The following is a 22,130-nucleotide window of genomic DNA, read 5'->3' as shown; positions in this document are numbered from 1 at the left end:
CCGCAATCGTCTGACATAGAGTCACATGATCGCTATAACCCATTTTGGTTACATGACCGCGTCTATCTATTTCTAAGTCACATGACCGCGATCGTCTGACGTAAAGTCACATGATCGCTATAGCTCATTGCATTTACAGGATCCATCAAAAACAAGTCTTACATGATTATATTGGATGTTATTGCACATAAACACACTTCATTATAGTTATGGAGAACATATGTACTCATGAGGCAATCCTCACTAATATCCATAGTGTCGCATTTACAAGAGCCATCAAAAACAAGTCTTACATGATTATATTGGATGTTATTACTCTCAAACACACTTCATTGTAGTTATGGAAAACATATGTACTCATGAGACAATCATCACTGATATCCATAATGCCGCAAGTCTGCGCATGCATTAAAATTCTCGTAACATAGACCACTAAACACCATCATATTTAATACCGTTGGTGTGCGACGGGCATGTTTAATCCTAATATAAATGTTAGTTATATACAGTTCCATTGTTACGCCGAACTTTATGCGCGCACCAGTGTCAAGGCATGTATAATCCAATTATTCACTAAATATGCGGAAGCGCCGGCGTTTATGCGCGCACCAGTAACAAAGTATATATAATCCAATTATTCACTAAATTTGCGCAAGCGCCGGCGTTTAAAATATCCAATACAAGCTATTAGTATTAATGTCGCATATATTGTATGATAATAGGTATAAGAAAGTATAAACACTCCAATACATATATGATCCTATTAGTTCCCCCCCAAAAAAACACACATAATCAAACGGGGAGACATCATGGAGTATGTGTTACTCCATAATATCACCCCATAATCACTCTGTAATTCTATGGGTCATGTATAAGATCATAAAGCAGTCACCTATTAGCACCTAAAGTCAGACTGAGCATGGGCAGCTCCCCAAATAAATTCATAGTAGAAAAAAATGTAACAAAAAAATCATATATATTTACACATATGTACAGCTATTTACTAATGAAACCTGCACCTAGAGTGCACAGCGAGGCTACGAATGAAGCAAAAACATATATAGGTAAAATAAACCAACGTTTCAAATGGTGGATGTAAGGAGTTGAAAGTCTGTCTGTTAGATGAATAAACATTTTCAAGCAAATCCTTCCTTGTCTTTCTTCTTAATAACAGTAGAACTCAGTTCACATAGTCCAAATTTATTGTAGTATATATGTGTTAATTTCTTAGGAATAGGTTCTCAAAAGCCGAGGAACATCCAGTGGTCATCTTAAATCCAAAATCCAAAAGAAGAAGGAGGGGGGGGGGGGGGGGTTAGGAAACAAAGCAACAGTGGAGTCCGCAGGGTCGAGACATGTATGTCAAGTGCGCATAATCATGAGGCCGTTGGTACAGTGTATCTAAAAGAGAAACACGTGTAGACAACCCTACTGCTTTTTGAATACGGTCTCTTTATTTATTAGGTGTCACTGTTTACAGTGTTTATATCATTTATCACTTGAATTGATTTTCTATTTGGTTGTTCTCAATACAGTCTCTTTATTTATTAGGTTATTACTTTTATAGTGCCAATATTTATCAGTATTGTGGACTGTTGGTGTAAACTAGATTTATTATTGATTATTTATGCATTGCACGTGCACTTTATTTGTACAGGGTGTGTGATTTACTTAGATTGCGGTGCCATTGTGGGTGGTACTATACCGGGTACCCCCTTGTGTGCTATACATTTTAATTGTTTTTAAGCTTGTGGGATCATCAATATCTAACATTGTACCTGTTATAATAAAGTACTTTTATTTATTACATTACTCGGTGTGCTATGGTTTATGAATTTGGCATAGCTGTTTCTTTGGTATGAAAATAATGGGTTGTAATGGATTGCGTTTTTCCTGGTCCGGGAAAACGGATGAAAAATATTGACATGTAAATTAGGCCTTAAGGAAGAGGAAGTTGAAGTTAGTCCACAGTAGAGTAGGTCCTTTTTCATTAGCTGATTTCTAAGCCACAGCTGCCACAAATGATTGCTGGTCAGCAAGATCAACGTTAATTTTCAGTGCCCTTACAGGAGAAATCAATTCATGTATTATTTGTGGAGCTATGGATACTGACAGCACAGATATACATACATCCGTGCTGTCATTTTCCAGATCAGTCAGCAGTTGCATACTTACCTATTGTGCTGCTGCTATGTTCTGGCCTCCCTTTTTTCTGTCTCTCTCATCCAGCTGCTGTGTTTTCAGGCTCCCCCTGCTCTGACTATGAATCATTGTCAAGGAGGCAGGGGCCTGAAGATGCAGCGGCTGGACGGGAGAGCCAAAGAAGAGGATGGCGTATGACAGTAGCAGCGCACTAGGTAAGTATGCATTGCTGTGTGATCTGCAAACTTGACAGCACAGCTATATGGATATCCGTGCTGTCAGTTTGCCTTTATCATTATCGTCCTCACATCCCCTGTTTACACAAGAAGATTTGCGGCCGATAAATCGCTCTAAACAGATGATCAGCTGAGGATCGGGCGTTTTTTCCAGTTCTTAGCTGATCCCTGTCATTTTACATGGGCTGTTTATCGGTCGCAGGAGTGTTACTCAGCCTGAATAAAAGGCTCTTAAGGAAGTCAGAATAGTGCTCAGTTTTTTCCCTTTTTGCTAGTAAAGCTTAACTCTAGATTAGTTGAGGCTATACCACTTATTTAGTCTCTCCTCGTGAAAAGAGGAAGAGAAAGTGAGAAAGAGGATTATAAAGAGCACGTGGGGAGGTATACATTAGACCCATAGTTTAACCTATAGAAATGAGTAAACCTCGAGCACACCTGGGTTCATCTGCCAAGTCCCAGCAGCTGAAAAAGTTGGATGCAGCCTTAAGGCTGCTTGGAAAACATTAATACAGCCTATGGTTGTATCCATGTTTTCCAGGACTCCCTAGGGCTGCATCCAATGTCTTCAGCCATTACCAATAAAAAGCAGAGAGCCTGGACAAACCTGAGTGTGCTCAAGGTTGGCTTTTCTCTATAGGTGACACCATGGGGTTCATGTACACCTTCCCACAAGCTCTGTATAATCCTTTTTCTCACTTTCTCTTACTCTTTTCATCAGGAGGGATTAATTAAGATCATCAGGACAGGATTCATGGTCAGGAGAAGTCTTCCTGATGGCCTGGGCCAGATAGAGAAGAAAAAAAAAGTAAACAACTCCAATCAGAGAAAGCGTCACCTGTGAGTCACTGGATTTAATAGCATTGTAATTACTTATATGAAGTAAAAGGTTAGTGGCATGGTTAAGACGGCCCAGGCACATATTTTGCACAGTGGCCCTCTGCAGTCTGTGTCCGCCCCTATAACATTAAATTAGGCTGCCTTCACAAAAACGCCAGTGGCCAGACATTAGCTGGGAGTCAATGGAAGTTTATGATTTGCCTTACATATGGTGTTTTTCTCTCCTCTCTAGTGTTTTTGCAGCTCTGTGTCAGTTTCTTCAAAACGCAGCTACTGAGGGTTTGGCGGTTTTCTCCCATAGACTTCAATGGAATTCTTTAGCTCCACTAAAAACCCCCATAGCCTATCCAGAAAAAAACGCAACCATGTGAAGAAAAAAGCCATGCTCCACATTGGCATTTTTTGTGACTTTTTTAGGGGAGTAAAAAACGCCAAACAAAATTGCTGTGTGAGGGCACCCTTACCATATTCTAAGGAAAGCTAAAACACCAGTTGTAAATTAACCTGCATTACACAATGACCTAATAATCCAGGAGGTTCTACTATCAGGGCTCGGTGTCTTCTAGAGTGGGAGATTTTAAACTTAAGGCCCTACTACATGAAATGGTTATCGGCTGTAATAATTGTCTTGTGTAATAGAAGACAACGATCAGCCAACATGAACGATGTCGATTGATTGTTGTCTGTCGTTGTCTTTTAACATGTTGACCTAGATAGCAGTAATATGCTGCCGTCGCTCCGTGAAATAGGAGTGGCGGCAGCCGACTGCCGCAATCTGCTATGGGCTGCCCGGATGATCAAGTGATCACCTGGGCACCCCCCCCCCCACACACACACACACACACAGCTCCCCGCGGCCCCCCTAGCTCTTACCCACTCGCTTCCAATGCGTGTAATAGCGCCAGCAGCAAGTGGGGAACAAGGAGCAGGTAAGCACTGACAGCGCTCACTTGCTCCTCTTCGTCGCCCTGTGTGATAGCGGCTTTAGGGGCTGTGAGGCCTCTGGGAAGCTGGGCCCCTTGTGGAGGGATGCTTCCTGGGCAGAAGAACTGATCCTATACAGCTAATAAGTCAAACAATATATCATACTCCTCACAGGAGTATTAATGTTTCTAAGTTAATTCAGTTAATAGTCACATGGGCGAACTTCATTTTTATAAAGGGGGGAATATCAGGTGATAGAAGTGATTATACAGTCAAGGGGTGTGTATTAGGGCCCTATTACACCAACAGATTATCTGACAAATTTTTTTTAAGCGAAAGCCAGGAATGGATTTGAAAAGAGGAGAAATTTCAGTCTTCCCTTTTATTAGCTGTTTTCTGTTTATAGTCTGTTCCTGGCTTTAGTTAGAAAAATAAAATCTGTCAGATAATCTGTTGGTGTAATAGAGCCCTTAGGGTGGTATTACACGAAGCGATTTTTTTCAATTAACGATTAATGATAAACGATCTCCAACGATCGCAATAGCGGTTGCCTAATAATCGTTCGTTTTACTACACGGAAAGATTATCGGTTATATTGGAGCAACAAAATTCAAGAACACTCCCCTTTCAATTTGCGAATGAACAGGGAACGGCTAACGACATCTTATTCAAACGAACGATGTGCGAACGATGTGTAAAAGACAAACGATAAAAATAGATCCAAAACCTATTAAACGACCAACGACCAATCGTTCGTCGTTTAATCGTTGTCTACTATTACACTTAAAGATAATCGTTCAAATACGACCGATTGAACGATTATTCGAACGATAATCGCTTCGTGTAATACCACCCTTAGTCATACACACCCCTGAATGTGTAATCACACTCATGACCTGATATTCACTCCCATTATTAAAATTAAGTTCACACCCATCTCTTAACAAAATTGTCGAATTATAAACCCACAAATCTGGGGAATGATATGGTGTATCAAGAAACACTGTTTACAGTGTTTATATCATTTATCACTTTAATTGATTTTCTATTTGGTTGTTCTCAATACAGTCTCTTTATTTATTAGGTTATTACTTTTATAGTGCCAATATTTATCAGTATTGTGGACTGTTGGTGTAAACTAGATTTATTATTGATTATTTATGCATTGCACGTGCACTTTATTTGTACAGGGTGTGTGATTTACTTAGATTGGGGTGCCATTGTGGGTGGTACTATACCGGGTACCCCCTTGTGTGCTATACATTTTAATTGTTTTTAAGCTTGTGGGATCATCAATATCTAACATTGTACCTGTTATAATAAAGTACTTTTATTTATTACATTACTCGGTGTGCTATGGTTTATGAATTTGGCATAGCTGCTTCTTTGGTATAATTATATTGGTTTATATGCTTACCATTTAGCACCCATTATTGTTATTATTATTTTTATTGAGTTGTGCATGTCCAACACCTTTGTTCAACCCATTATTTTCAATGGTGCTATTCATACATGCAGTTTTTTTGCGGATCCGAAATCCGTGACAAAAAAATGGACATGTTAAAATACGGTCCGTAATTACGGAACGAACACCTCATAGAAGTCTATGGAGAGCACAAAATTTGCGGAGAGTACATTGCAATCCGCAAAACCATCCATATCACGGATCCGTTTTTTTGTGACATCACCAAGCTCCTCCTGCCAGAAATATCTTGCCTGATAGAAATGACTGTAGAATGACCCCCAGATGACCAGGTGACCTTTTTTGGGGGGTTGGGACAGCAAATGTCATCATTTTTGCCATCCCCTTTTTTCTTCACCACCGTTTTTTTGCGGATTTGCAAAAAACGGATACAAATACGGAACACAATATGGATGCAAAACAGATGTTTTTTTGCGGATTGCGGATGAAAAATAGAGGATCCAGATTTTCATCCAGGAAACCATACTGACAAGTGAATAAGGCCTAAGAGGTGCATTACTAGAACTAGCTCTTTCCATTTCTGGATGGTTCTATGTATAGTTCATATCCTGGAATGAACATAGTTACCTTATGACCAGGGCCGGTTTTAGACTAGATGTGGCACTGGGCAAAGTTGAAGGTGGGGCCCCAAATGCTGAAATATTTTAGCAACAATTTAAGGTCCCTATACATTTGACTCTTTTGTTGGTGGTACCTGTTGCTCCTGGTGGGTTCGGCCATCAGTGTAAGGTGTATGGGATCTCTGGACAGTCCTCTGACAGATGATATTAGTGGACATAAGGGGTCGAGCTTGATGGAAAATCAGCGCCCAACCTCTTTGTTCTCAGAGAGATAAGCCGGCATCAGATCTGTATGGCTATGGCTTTCCCCTCTCATAGAGAACACAGGAACACTCAGATGTGCCAAATTTCTGTGTATGGGGAGGACGGGACCGGATGGGAGAGATAATTGTCAGCTGAAGGATTTTTCAGCCAGCAGTTATTGGAAGTGTACGGCCACTTTTAAGGCCGTATTACACGGCCTGATATTCCGCAGAAGCGAGCGCCAATCTGGTAGAATGGAGCTCGCTTAGAGAGCCTACTACATGGCTCTTTTATGATGCAGCAAAAGCTATGGAGTAGATTTATCAAACTGATGAAAAGAAGAATTGGCTCAGTTGCCCCTAGCAACCAATCAGATTCCACCTACTTAGAATGTGAGTAATGAAAGGTGGAATCTGATTGGTTGCTAGGGGCAACTGAGCCAGTTTCACTTTACACCATGTTTGATAAATCTCCCCCTATGTGTATATATACAGTATATCATTAGTGATGTGTGTGCAATCCTTGCTGTATATAGTAAACAATATAGTAAACAATAAAGATATATACTACCTGATCATGTTCCCCGGTGTCCTCTCAGAGCGATAGCGTCCTGATTCAGACAATTTTCGCTCCATGTATTAGGGCCCTTACTCAGTTCAGAAGGTTACATGCCGGGACTGCCGCTATATGCCAGGACTGCCGCTACATGTCAGGACTGCCGCTACATTATGGGTCTGCCACTACATGTCAGGACTGCCCCTACATGCCAGGACTGCCGCTACATGTCAGGACTGCCGCTACATTATGGGACTGCCACTACATGTCAGGACTGCCGCTACATGTCAGGACTGCCGCTACATTCTGGGACTGCCGCTACATTCTGGGACTGCCGCTACATTATGGGACTGCCGCTACATTATGGGACTGCCCCTACATGCCGGGACTGCCGCTACATTCTGGGACTGCTGCTACATTCTGGGACTGCCGCTACATTCTGGGACTGCCACTACATGCCGGGACTGCCACTACATGCCAGGACTGCCGCTAGTGGTGTAAACACAAGAACTATTTATATGAATTGCATTAAAAAAATAAAATAAAAAAATCACTATAATCAGGACCAAATATTACCTCCATACCGTTATTGAAGAAAACACACTATATATAGGCCAATATTACCACCATAAAGTGACCGCCCCATAATGACTTTATATACACTATATACAGACCAATATTACCGCCATAGAGTGACCACCGCATGACTCTTTATACACTATATACAAACCAATATTAACGCTATAGACTGACCACTGTATAATGAATGACTCTATATACACTGTATACAGACCAATATTATGTGTCTGTAACTCTATGGCTGTACTTTTGGTCTGTATATAGTGTATATATAGAGTCATTATGTGGTGGTCATTGTATGGCGGCAATATTGGTCTGTATATAGTATCATTATGTGGTAGTCAATCTATGGCAGTAATGACTATATATACACACTATATACCGACCAATATTAATGCCAAAGAGTGACCACCGCATAATGACACTTTATACAGACCAATATTATTGCCAAAGAGTGACCACCGCATAATGGCTCTATATACAGACCAATATTACCGCCATAGACTGACCACCACATAATAACGCTATATACAGACCAATATTACTGCCATACAGTGACCACCACATAACTCTATATACACACTATATACAGACCAATATTACCGCCATAGAGTGACCGCCACATAACTCTATATACACACTATATACAGACCAATATTACCGCCATAGATTGACCACTGCATAATGACTCTGTATCCAGACCAATATTATGTGGCGATCACTCTATGGCTGTACTATTGGTCTGTATATAGTGTATATAGTCATTATGTGGTGGTCACTGTATGGCGGTAATATTATTCTGTATATAGTGTCATTATGTGGTAGTCAGACTATATATACACTATATACAGAGCAATATTAATGCCAAAGAGTGACCACTGCATAATGACTCTATATACAGACCAATATTACCGCCATACAGTGACCACCACCTAAGGACTGAATACCACCTTATTTTTTTTTCTCACCGTATTGCCTTATATACATAGGAGCTGCAGCCAATCAGCGGCCTCAGTGGTCACCTGCAGCAATAACATAGGACTGATGAGGCCAGAGAATGGCTGCAGCTCCTATATACAGTCTATTCACCTCAACACTTGGAGTCAGCAGTGCTTATATACACACACACACACCATTATATATATATATATATATATATATATATATACACACACACACACACACACACACCCCATTATATATATATATATATATATATATATATATACACACACACACACACCATTATATATATATATATATATATATATATATATATATATACACACACCATTATATATATATATATATACACACACACACACCATTTTATATATATATATATATATATATATATATATATATATATATATATATACAGTATATACACACACACACCTATATATATATATATATATATATATATATATATATATATATATATATATATATATACAGTGGTACCTCGGTTTTCGAACATAATTGGTTCTGGAAGGCTGTTCCATAACCGAGCAGTTCGGAAACCGAGCTGTAAGTTCCCATACGGAACAATGTAAATGTGATTAATTGGTTTTTACACTCCGTGGGTCAGGTGCAGAGCACCCGGCCCACAGAGTGCAAAAACACTCCACATCCCCCGGGACGGCAGGGGCTGGTGGGGAGAGACAGGAGGACAGCGCTGGGAGCCGGCTTCTTTACAGCCTGTCCCCGCAGTGAGAGGCAGGAGCGGGCGGCTATTTAAACTTGCCGCCGTGCTCCTGCTCCAATCTGCTGCGGGGGACACCCTGTAAAGAAGTGGGGAATCCCATCATAATGATGGGTTTCCCCACTTCTTTACACGGTGTCCCCGGCAGCTGAGAGGAGCAGGAGCACGGCGGCAAGTTTAAATAGCCGCCCGCTCCTGCCTCTCACTGCGGGGACAGGCTGTAAAGAAGCCGGCTCCCAGCGCTGTCCTCCTGTCTCTCCCCACCAGCCCCCGCCGTCCCGGGGCGCTTCCGATAAACTTACCCAGCCTGTACACCCCTATAGACTGCGGCGCGCCCGCAGCCCCGCTCACCAGCTTCTTGCTTTGCTGCTCCCCGCCGCCTCTGCAGGGTAAGAGAGAGTCTGCAGAGGCGGCGGGGAGCAGCGGGAGCAAGAAGCTGGTGAGCGGGGCTGCGGGCGCGCCGCAGTCTATAGGGGTGTACAGCGCTCCGGGCTGGCGGGGGGGCGGAGGGGCTGGTGGGGAGAGACAGGAGGACAGCGCTGGGAGACGGCTTCTTTACAGCCTGTCCCCGCAGTGAGAGGCAGGAGCGGGCGGCTATTTAAACTTGCCGCCGTGCTCCTGCTCCTCTCAGCTGCCGGGGACACCCTGTAAAGAAGTGGGGAATCCCATCATTATGATGGGATTCCCCACTTCTTTACAGGGTGTCCCCCGCAGCTGATTGGAGCAGGAGCACGGCGGCAAGTTTAAATAGCCGCCCGCTCCTGCCTCTCAGTGTTCCGAACACCTCTAACTGTCAGCTGAACATCAGTTCAGCTGACAGTTATCCCCCTGGTTTTGTTCGGATACCGAGCAATGTTCGGATACCGAGCAAAACTTCAGGGGGAAATTTAGTTCGAAAACCGAATTGTTCGAACTCCGAGGTGTTCGGAAACCAAGGTTTTACTGTATCTGTCGGGACGATGGAGGAGAGGGCTGCCGGGTGAGGATGACAGGCTGCTGCTGCAAGGTACATGAGGGAGATTCACCACTACACCCAGCATGCTAGAGGGGGTAAGTATACTGTACATGTAGTGTGTAATGTGTATGAATGTAAGTGTATAATGGATGAATGTAGTGTGTGTTACATGTCCTGTGTATGGACTGGATGGTTTGGATCTGTATAATGTGTTTTCATGGATGTGTGTGTGTATGTATATATATATAAATATATATATATATATATATATATATATATATATATATATATATATAAATCAAAAATATCCCACGGCACTAGAGGTGAGGGAGGGTGCCCGCTCTTCACCGCCCGATTCAAGGCGGAACAATATAGAATCCAAAAATGTAGCGGCACATCCAATCGTGAATCAAGTGAAATTTATTTGCTCATAAAAAGTACAGCAACGTTTCAGTCCATACTATATGGACCTTTCTCAAGCCATAGTGAACACACTAACACAGCAAAATCTTATATACATGTGTGAATAGATCAATAAAGTGACGACACAGACATCAATTAGTGAAAAAGACATGTTGAAAAACATATGTTACAAGTGAGTACATGAAATAACGTAGTAATTATGAGGATAAATATCCATAAGTATAGAGTGTACAATTAAAGTGTATACAGTGCATATATTTAGATGATAAAAGTTAATTAACCATTAAGGAACACCTGGTGAGCGATATCCATCATCCAATAGTTTCCAACGTGTAGACAGCATGGAGACACACCTCTAGTGTGGAAGTACTGGTGGAACGCAAATCAATATGGACGCAACTGAGTGCGTGTCAGTATGACTGCGCATGTGCGGGACCAAGTCTCGCGATGAAACGGACATAGACGCAGAGCCCAAAACATAAAGTGAACTAAACCAATAAATAAAATGAAATAAAGAAAAGACCTGCTATCCGCAATAGGTCTGTATTCAAGGGATCTAAAATTCTATATTAAACTGGCCGCAATGGGTCTGTATTCAAATGAAGGCACAAGGTCGTGGCGGTGACACTCACACCATATTCGGGGTAAAACGCACAGTGTGAACCAACACTATCTGATAGATGATGCAACTCCAATTAACACAGGGGAGAGACAAGGATCCAACGTTAGACCCTCAATCTCAACAGCAGACACCAACGGCTAGTCGGGTATGGTTAAATATCCGTAAGCTATGGTACCACTACCCCCGTGGGGGCACCACTAGGTCAAGATAGGAAGAGGAATCCCCAGTGTGGGTCTCCAGCCACTGTGCCAAAAACATAAGAAAATAAAATGAATCAAAGTAAAATACAAAATAAGAAAAACACAAAATAAAATTAACACGAAACGAGAAAGACACAAAAACAGGGCAAAAACTGCATCAGTCCGATATATTCTTGGTGGCTCCACAGTAGTCTACGTGCTGGTGTTACGGACGACGTCTGATCAACTCCACAGGTGTCCTTACAAAAGGCTTGAAGTAAGAATCTACAATGTAAGAAAATAAGAAGATAAATAAAAGTAAATGAATACAGCATTAAATAATGAATATTGTGATAATATACAAAGTGTGTTCAAAAAGACAATCTACTCAGTAAGGAAAGCGATAGCACCATGTACGGTTCTTATACCAGGACACGACCTGTGTGTCCTCTTTATAAACAATATTTGGGCAATATCTTATAATCCACATTGAGTCCATGTGGTTTTAATGTATTGAGTCTGGAAATCCATTGCAACTCCAGACGCTTTAGCATAACGTGTCTGTCTCCACCTCGTGTAAGGGGGGGTACTTGATCAATGATCATACATCTTAAGTCACGTTCTGAATGGTTGGCTAAAGAAGAAAACCAACAAACAATAACCATGGACACAGAAAACACCGTGGTAAATATTTCTTCTTTTCCGTTATCTGCTATACACATTGAGTTACTGAGCAAAGGATTATCCTTTTGCCCAGATACAGCTATTAACTGGTTTAATCTTGAGCTAGACTTGTTTCAATTTTTTCGTAGACTAAGGCTGGGTTCACACGCTGTAACTGTGCGGCTGTATTTTTTATGCGGCTGTAAATGTGCGGGTGAAACTACTGCCGTGGGAAAAAATAGACATGCGGCTCAAAACATACGGTCATTTACTTGGAAATCTGGTTCAACTAAAAATAACAAATAAAATCTTAAGAAAGTGATGGAAACACCTCTGGATGCATCTGGGAAAGCAGGGAAACAGTTTACATGAATTGCTATTACCGGGGTTTGCGATCCTCTGCACTATAGCCGATGTCTCTCATGGTTAATATATTGAATTAATAAAACACATTTTCTGTCTAATAAAGTCCCTTTTATTGTTCAATAATTAAATGTAAACGATTCCATCATTTTGCAATTAAATATACTGTTAAAATAAATATATATATAAATAAATGTATATTTATATATATATTTATTTTTTGACAGTATATTGAATTGCACAATGATGGATTCGTTAGAATTAAATTATTGAACAAAGAAACTGTATTTATTTAAACGAAAATGTGTTTTCTTAATAAATATTAATTAGTACAGGAAGCTCTATAAGCCGTTAATTCATATTCCCGGCAATAGAGCATTCTGTACTAATCATCACTTTACTTTACTCAAAACATCAAATGTTTCTTCTAATTATGTTGTGACAATAACATTATTAGAAGAAACATTTAGAATTATATGTGCGCTCAGCTGATTGGCTGTTCGGCTGAGCGCACATATAATAAGCCGGTCCGCAGTACAGTGACTTCATTGTGCTGCGGACCAGTGAAGAGGACACATCGGGGTGAGTATAGAGCTCTCCCCAATCCCTCCCCAGCACTGCACCCCTCCCAGCAAGGAAGGGGGGTCAGTTAACCCCTTCCTTGCTGGGATGGGTGCAGTCTGACATCAGTCTGGCCCCCCGGGGGTTAAGGGGGATGCAATACATCCTCCCTTAACCCCTTGGGGGTCAGACTGTAAGCAGCGATCTGTAAAGATGCTGCATACTGTAAGGAGCACAACACCGCTCACAATGATGGGTGTTGTGCTCCTGTTTGTGTTTTTTTTTGTGTGTTTCTCCCTTTTTGTTTTTCAGATATCGGTATCCTGGGGATTACGTCGGATTCCATGGACTACGTCGATGACCAGCGGTTGTTCTTTGAATTTTTTAAATAAAATGGTCAATGAGGGGTGTGGGGGTGTTTTTATTTGAATAAAAAAAATTTTAAACTTGTGTCTTGTCTTTATTTCTTTACTTTTTAGACTTAGTAGTGGAAGCCGTCTAATAGACGGAATCCATTACTAAGTTGGGGCCTAGTGTTAGCCGGTATAAAATGGCTAACACTAACCCCCTATTATTACCCCAGTACCCAATGCCACCAGGGGTACTGGGAAGAGCCGGGTGCCAGTGGTCCCGGAGCGTCAAAATTGGCGCTCCTGGACCGGGCGGCAGCAGGCTGGTAAGATTTAGGCTGGGGAGGGCCTAAACCAATGGCTCTTCCCACCCTGGTGTTACCAGGCTGCTGTCGTTTGGTTTTTAACCCGGCTGGTTATAAAAATAGGGGGGACCCTATGCGTTTTTTTTTAATTATTTATTTATTTATTTAAAAAAAAAACGCATAGGGTCCCCCCTATTTTTATAACCAGCCGGGTTAAAAACCAAACGACAGCAGCCTGGTAACACCAGGGTGGGAAGAGCCATTGGTTTAGGCCCTCCCCAGCCTAAATATTACCAGCCTGCTGCCGCCCGGTCCAGGAGCGCCAATTTTGACGCTCCGGGACCACTGGCACCCGGCTCTTCCCAGTACCCCTGGTGGCATTGGGTACTGGGGTAATAATAGGGGGTTAGTGTTAGCCATTTTATACCAGCTAACACTAGGCCCCAACTTAGTAATGGATTCCGTCTATTAGACGGCTTCCACTACTAAGTCTAAAAAGTAAAGAAATAAAGACAAGACACAAGTTTAAAAAATTTTTTATTCAAATAAAAACACCCCCACACCCCTCATTGACCATTTTATTTAAAAAATTCAAAGAACAACCGCTGGTCATCGACGTAGTCCATGGAATCCGACATAATCCCCAGGATACCGATATCTGAAAAACAAAAAGGGAGAAACACACAAAAAAACACAAACAGGAGCACAACACCCATCATTGTGAGCGGTGTTGTGCTCCTTACAGTATGCAGCATCTTTACAGATCGCTGCTTACAGTCTGACCCCCAAGGGGTTAAGGGAGGATGTATTGCATCCCCCTTAACCCCCGGGGGGCCAGACTGATGTCAGACTGCACCCATCCCAGCAAGGAAGGGGTTAACTGACCCCCCCTTCCTTGCTGGGAGGGGTGCAGTGCTGGGGAGGGGGTGGGGAGAGCTCTATACTCACCCCGATGTGTCCTCTTCGCTGGTCCGCAGCACAATGAAGTGACTGTACTGCGGACCGGCTCATTATATGTGCGCTCAGCCGAACAGCCAATCAGCTGAGCGCACATATAATTCTAAATGTTTCTTCTAATAATGTTATTGTCATAACATAATTAGAAGAAACATTTGATGTTTTCATTAAAGTAAAGTGATGATTAGTACAGAATGCTCTATTGCCGGCATATGAATTACCGGCTTATAGAGCTTCCTGTACTAATTAATATTTAATGAATAAAACACATTTTCTTGGAAATAAATTCAGTTTCGTTGGTCAATAATTTAATTCTAACGAATCCATCATTGTGCAATTCAATATACTGTCAAAAAATAAATATATAGATAAATATACATTTATTTATATATCTATTTTTTTTAACAGTATATTTAATTGCAAAATGATGGATTCGTTAGAAATAAATTATTGATCAACGAAAGTGTCTTGATTACAAATAAAATGTCTTTGATTAATTTAATATATTAACTATTAGAGGCATCGGCATTCGGCATCATTGCCGGCTATTTTTGAAGTACTCCGTACGGACCGCCTGTCAATCCACGGCCGCATGTCCAGCCGCAAACAATGGTCTTGTTCATTTTTTACGGGTCCGTTTACGATAGGGCCGTAGATTCAGAGATAGTGTGCACTGTGCAGCCGCATATCCTATACTTCCCAGCATACACACGAACCATCAAAAATACCGCCGCACAATTACAGCCGCACATACAGCCGCACTCTTACAATGTGTGAACCGAGCCTTAAGCTGCATATTTGGAGTAAATCTGTACCTAGTAGTGTTTCTGAGGTTAAACGTACTGAACTTGAGTTGCATAACTTTGATTTGTATAACAAGAGTGATTTTGTACCTATGATTACCCCACATGCCATTGAAGCATATATAGATCTGGTAAAAAAGGATATTGCAGAATTGAGGGCTCATACACCTGAGGGATACATAAAAAAACCTAATATCACCCAATCTCAACATGCGGCTTTGAAGGAATTGGCGGAGAATGTTCATGTCACTGTTAAACCCGCTGACAAAGGGGGCGCAATAGTGATAATGGACACCTCCTCTTATGTTACTGAAGCTTACAGACAACTAGACGATACTAACGTATATCGTAGACTTCCAGGGGATCCATCTGACATTTTTAGAAAACGGTTTAGAGATGTCATAGATAATGCCTTTTCCGCCCTTATTATAGACAAAAAATTGCATGAATTCTTGTGGATTGACAATCCTAAGATTCCACGACTGTATTTGTTGCCAAAGATCCTAAAAGATCTAAACAATCCCCCGGGACGTCCTATCGTCTCTGGTAGGGACTCATTTTTGAGTCATGCTTCGATCTTTGTGGACAAAGTACTTCAACCTAGAGTTATTTCTATGAAATCTTATCTCAGAGATACCACAGACTTTTTGACCAAGATCCGTAATGTCAACATTCCCAACGATGTCATTTTAGCTACCCTAGATGTCACAAGTTTATATACATCGATTAAACATGCTAAGGGCCTTGCAGTCATTCGCAAGATACTTATGAATCTGAACTATTCACAGGAATGTCAAGCATTTATATTACAACTGGTGGAATTGATTTTGACTTGCAATTTCTTTATCTTTGACAGACAATTTTTCTTGCAAACAATGGGATCGGCGATGGGGTCTAATATGGCCCCATCGTATGCAAATTTGTATATGGAGTCACTTGAGGAGGCGTCCATCTATGTGTCCCACCATGCCCGACACCTTTTGGGCTGGTGGAGATACATAGATGACGTCTTCCTCATTTGGTCCGGAAATGAGACGGAATTACTACAATTTACTTCCTTCCTAAACAATATTGACCCGGACATTGAATTTTCTTTGAATTTTTCTAAATCTGTGGTACAATTCCTTGATACAGAGGTGTACATTCAGGATCACAAACTACACACTAAACTTTACTCCAAAGCCACGGATAGAAACACATTACTTAGATTTGAATCTAACCATCCTCCCCAAATGATCAACAGCCTACCCAAAAGTCAATTTTTGAGGGCTAGACGTATTGTTAGTGAGCCTAAATATGTGACATCTACACTCACCACAATATCTTCTAAATTTTTACAACGTGGTTACCCTAATAGATTGATTCAGCAACATATGCAAGATACAATTGCCATTGACAGGGAAAATCTTCTTATCAAAAAACATACACCATCGAAAACTAATAGAATTCCATTGGTCACTACATATAATTCCACCTGTTCACAAATTGCCAACATCATCAATAAACACTGGCCGGTTATTCGAAACAGTTATCCGTCCATTCCACAATTTCAAGAAAGACCACTTATGTCGTATCGCAGATCCAATAATCTCAGAGATTACCTAGTAAAAACTGAAGTACCCATCAGTAATGTCCCACGGGACACTTTCCTTGGAAAGAAAATCGTGGGATGTTTTCCATGTCACAATTGCATTAATTGCAGACATATACAGAAAGGCTCTACATTTACTCACCCGATTACGGGTAAAAGTTATGAAATTAGACGTTTCTTGACATGTTGCTCTGACTGGATCGTTTATTTATTATGGTGTCCCTGTCATCTCCTATATGTAGGTGAAACCACCTATGATGCACGTACTCGTCTTACACAACACCGGTACACTATTAGAAAATGTCGCCTGGACCTTCCGGTCCCTAAACACTTTACTGAAGCCAACCATTCAGAACGTGACTTAAGATGTATGATCATTGATCAAGTACCCCCCCTTACACGAGGTGGAGACAGACACGTTATGCTAAAGCGTCTGGAGTTGCAATGGATTTCCAGACTCAATACATTAAAACCACATGGACTCAATGTGGATTATAAGATATTGCCCAAATATTGTTTATAAAGAGGACACACAGGTCGTGTCCTGGTATAAGAACCGTACATGGTGCTATCGCTTTCCTTACTGAGTAGATTGTCTTTTTGAACACACTTTGTATATTATCACAATATTCATTATTTAATGCTGTATTCATTTACTTTTATTTATCTTATTTTCTTACATTGTAGATTCTTACTTCAAGCCTTTTGTAAGGACACCTGTGGAGTTGATCAGACGTCGTCCGTAACACCAGCACGTAGACTACTGTGGAGCCACCAAGAATATATCGGACTGATGCAGTTTTTGCCCTGTTTTTGTGTCTTTCTCGTTTCGTGTTAATTTTATTTTGTGTTTTTCTTATTTTGTATTTTACTTTGATTCATTTTATTTTCTTATGTTTTTGGCACAGTGGCTGGAGACCCACACTGGGGATTCCTCTTCCTATCTTGACCTAGTGGTGCCCCCACGGGGGTAGTGGTACCATAGCTTACGGATATTTAACCATACCCGACTAGCCGTTGGTGTCTGCTGTTGAGATTGAGGGTCTAACGTTGGATCCTTGTCTCTCCCCTGTGTTAATTGGAGTTGCATCATCTATCAGATAGTGTTGGTTCACACTGTGCGTTTTACCCCGAATATGGTGTGAGTGTCACCGCCACGACCTTGTGCCTTCATTTGAATACAGACCCATTGCGGCCAGTTTAATATAGAATTTTAGATCCCTTGAATACAGACCTATTGCGGATAGCAGGTCTTTTCTTTATTTCATTTTATTTATTGGTTTAGTTCACTTTATGTTTTGGGCTCTGCGTCTATGTCCGTTTCATCGCGAGACTTGGTCCCGCACATGCGCAGTCATACTGACACGCACTCAGTTGCGTCCATATTGATTTGCGTTCCACCAGTACTTCCACACTAGAGGTGTGTCTCCATGCTGTCTACACGTTGGAAACTATTGGATGATGGATATCGCTCACCAGGTGTTCCTTAATGGTTAATTAACTTTTATCATCTAAATATATGCACTGTATACACTTTAATTGTACACTCTATACTTATGGATATTTATCCTCATAATTACTACGTTATTTCATGTACTCACTTGTAACATATGTTTTTCAACATGTCTTTTTCACTAATTGATGTCTGTGTCGTCACTTTATTGATCTATTCACACATGTATATAAGATTTTGCTGTGTTAGTGTGTTCACTATGGCTTGAGAAAGGTCCATATAGTATGGACTGAAACGTTGCTGTACTTTTTATGAGCAAATAAATTTCACTTGATTCACGATTGGATGTGCCGCTACATTTTTGGATTCTATATATATATATATATATATATATATATATATAATGGTGTGTGTGTATATATATATATATATAAATATATATAAATATATATATATATAATGGTGTGTGTGTGTATATATATATATATATATATATACACACACACACACACACCATTATATATATATATATATATATATATATATACACACACACACACACCATTATATATATATATATATATATACACACACACCATTATATATATATATATATATATATATATATATATATATATATATATATACACACACCATTATATATATATATATATATATATATATATATATATATATATATATACACACACACATCCATGAAAACACATTATACAGATCCAAACCATCCAGTCCATACACAGGACATGTAACACACACTACATTCATCCATTATACACTTACATTCATACACATTACACACTACATGTACAGTATACTTACCCCCTCTAGCATGCTGGGTGTAGTGGTGAATCTCCCTCATGTACCTTGCAGCAGCAGCCTGTCATCCTCACCCGGCAGCCCTCTCCTCCATCGTCCCGACAGCTCCACACCAGAGGAGGAAGTCACGTGCAGAGAGGAGCTGGAGGGAGGGGGAGCTACACACACGGAGCAGACACCGAGCCCAACGTCCTGCAGCCTCTGCGTGACCCCTGATGGCAGCAGCCAGGGATCATTCACAGACGCTGCAGGACGCTCTCCTACTGGAACTGCGGTAGGGGGCCCCTGGGGGATGGGGGCCCCTGGGGGATGGGGGCCCTCGGCATTTGCCCTGCTTGCCCCCCCCAAACGTCGGCCCTGCTTATGACTATGCATGTATACGTGTGGCAGTTGGGAGGATGATCTGTCGGCTGACAACAATCTACAGTGTATGAACAGCCGTCCTGTGTTTTTGTCTACTAAACTTTTAATTCTCTTTTATTACCGTATACTGTACACTTTGATATATGTGAAACTACAAGCACTACAAAATGCCAATATCTGGATCTGTATTATTGCAAATGGTCATCCTAAATCACCAAATATGCTCAAAATATACTAAGTACGTTTTTGTTTCCAGTTAACATTCCCAAATGGAATAGTTTCTAAACATAATAACAATGCTTTCTTTGTAATAACTAGTACAGAGACCACCCATAAACATGATCTCTCTTTATATGCAGCGAGCTATTGATACATAATGTAATGTTTGGCTCAGAACCACTAACATCCACCCATACAAACTATTTGTACATGAACCTGTTTACTGCATAAAGCCACGTTTATCATTTATTCTCTACAAATACAGATTTTTTTTTTTTTTGTAGAAATTGATTCCACTGTCCCTTGAAGAAAACCATATACTTGCTTCCAAAACAACCCCCATGTGGTTGATTTCACAGAACCTAACCTGACAGGTGGGCGCTCGCTTCCTTCTTAATATCAGGCAGTGTTATACGGCCCTAAGGCTGTGTTGTCACATACCTAGGAATGCATAAAGCATATACCCTCCCATGTATTTACCAATTAATGGCAGCAACATTATACCACTGCTGGTGACCACATAGGGTCGCAGCCGCATGCGTTCCTAGGTACGTGAGAAAGTGGCCTTAGGGTAGCTTCACACACACCGTATCGCAGTGAATTTTCTGCTGCGATAGGCAGATTTGATGTAAATAACTGAATACAGCATCAAATCTGCTGCAGATCTGCTGCGCATCGGTCGTGTGTGTTAGCACCCTTAAAGGAGACCTGTCACCCCCCCGTGCCGGGGTGACAGGCTCCCGAGCATCGGACTCCCCATTCATTCTCTATGAGCGTCGGACTCCTGTGAGCGCGCGCACCGGGCTTCGGGGGCTCATATCTCCGTAACCCGACCGGATCAGGAAGCGGGACCCGGTGGGATCAGGTGAGTATAGGGGGCTGTAACGGGGGGTCGGGAGCCTGTCACCCCGGCACTGGGGGTGACAGGCCCTCTTTAAGGAGATTTTGGCAGAGATTCCCTTACAAAAAGTCTAGAAGTTAGGGGTAGTCTAAAAATGCTAAAGAATATCTTCAGATATGTCTAACCTGCTGATTTCCTTTTATGTTGCAAGTGTCTCTTTCGTAGGTTTTAGATAGAAGACTTGCAGAGTAGATAGAGGGCTACCAGGGTGACATTAAAGGGGTTATCCAGCACTACAAAAACATGGCGACTTTCCCCCTACTGTTGTCTCCAGTTTGGGTGGGGTTTTGAAGCTCAGTTCCATTGAAGTAAATGGAGCTTAATTGCAAATCACACCTGAACTGGAGACAACAGTAGGGGGAAAAGTGGCCATGTTTTTGTAGCGCTGGATAACCTCTTTAAGGCTTGAGAATTGAAAAGAATGCCCATACTCACGGTATGGAAAATACCTGCTGGAAGAGTGCCAGATCTAGGACCAAACACAAGAGGTCTGGCCAGTACAGAGTGTTGTCCATCAATTTAATGACTGCCTTCTCTGTGAGCAGATGACCTGGGAAACACGAGACACTCTAAGAAGAGGCAGTTTTTATGGTTTCTTCAACATGGGGTGGGAACCCTTGTGATTAATAATAAACACAGCAATAATACTGACTGCTGGAGAATATCTTCGGATTTAGACTTTATGTGAACTTATACAGCAGCAGCATAGCAAGAGGAGCCAGGATAGAGGGAAACACCTTCCAATACAGAGCTTATGTGCTAAATGATCATAGGATTAAACTCAAAAACTCAAAACTCATGAATAGCTGCTGCAGAAACTCTGAGAGCAGACCTGTCAATTACCTAATAAATACTACTGAAGTGCAAAATGGGGGTGGGTACAATATATAGGGGAAACATCGCTCATGTGTAATGGGATAGGTGGTCTTACAACTGAGGACCAGAGCTCAGCATAAATAGCAGATGCTGCATAGCTGTCTTAATCTTGTGCTGGTTTAAATAAAAAAAAAAAGGTTAAACAAATGAAGTCCTGGCCAGTACAGAGTGTCACATCTTAATGCATCCATGGGACTTCCTGTGTTTAGACTCCATCACAGGAAGTGATGAGTTTTCCATGATAACTAAAAAAATAAAATGAATGTAAATTGAAAATTTGCTTTATATTACATCTACCATTGATTTAGGTTTTGAAGATTATGACAGGTACACTTTATATTACATATTTCTGCAACAAATCTGCTGCATGTGAACTTACCTTGGGCATGTGAAATCTATGGGCTAAAACCCCCCAATGAAATAATCATTTACTGTAGCTAAATAA

Source organism: Dendropsophus ebraccatus, chromosome 2 (assembly GCF_027789765.1).
Source record: "Dendropsophus ebraccatus isolate aDenEbr1 chromosome 2, aDenEbr1.pat, whole genome shotgun sequence".
In the NCBI taxonomy this organism is placed as follows: Eukaryota; Metazoa; Chordata; class Amphibia; order Anura; family Hylidae; genus Dendropsophus; species Dendropsophus ebraccatus.
The sequence above is the reverse complement of the archived record's forward strand: the minus strand, read 5'-3'. Positions refer to the sequence as shown.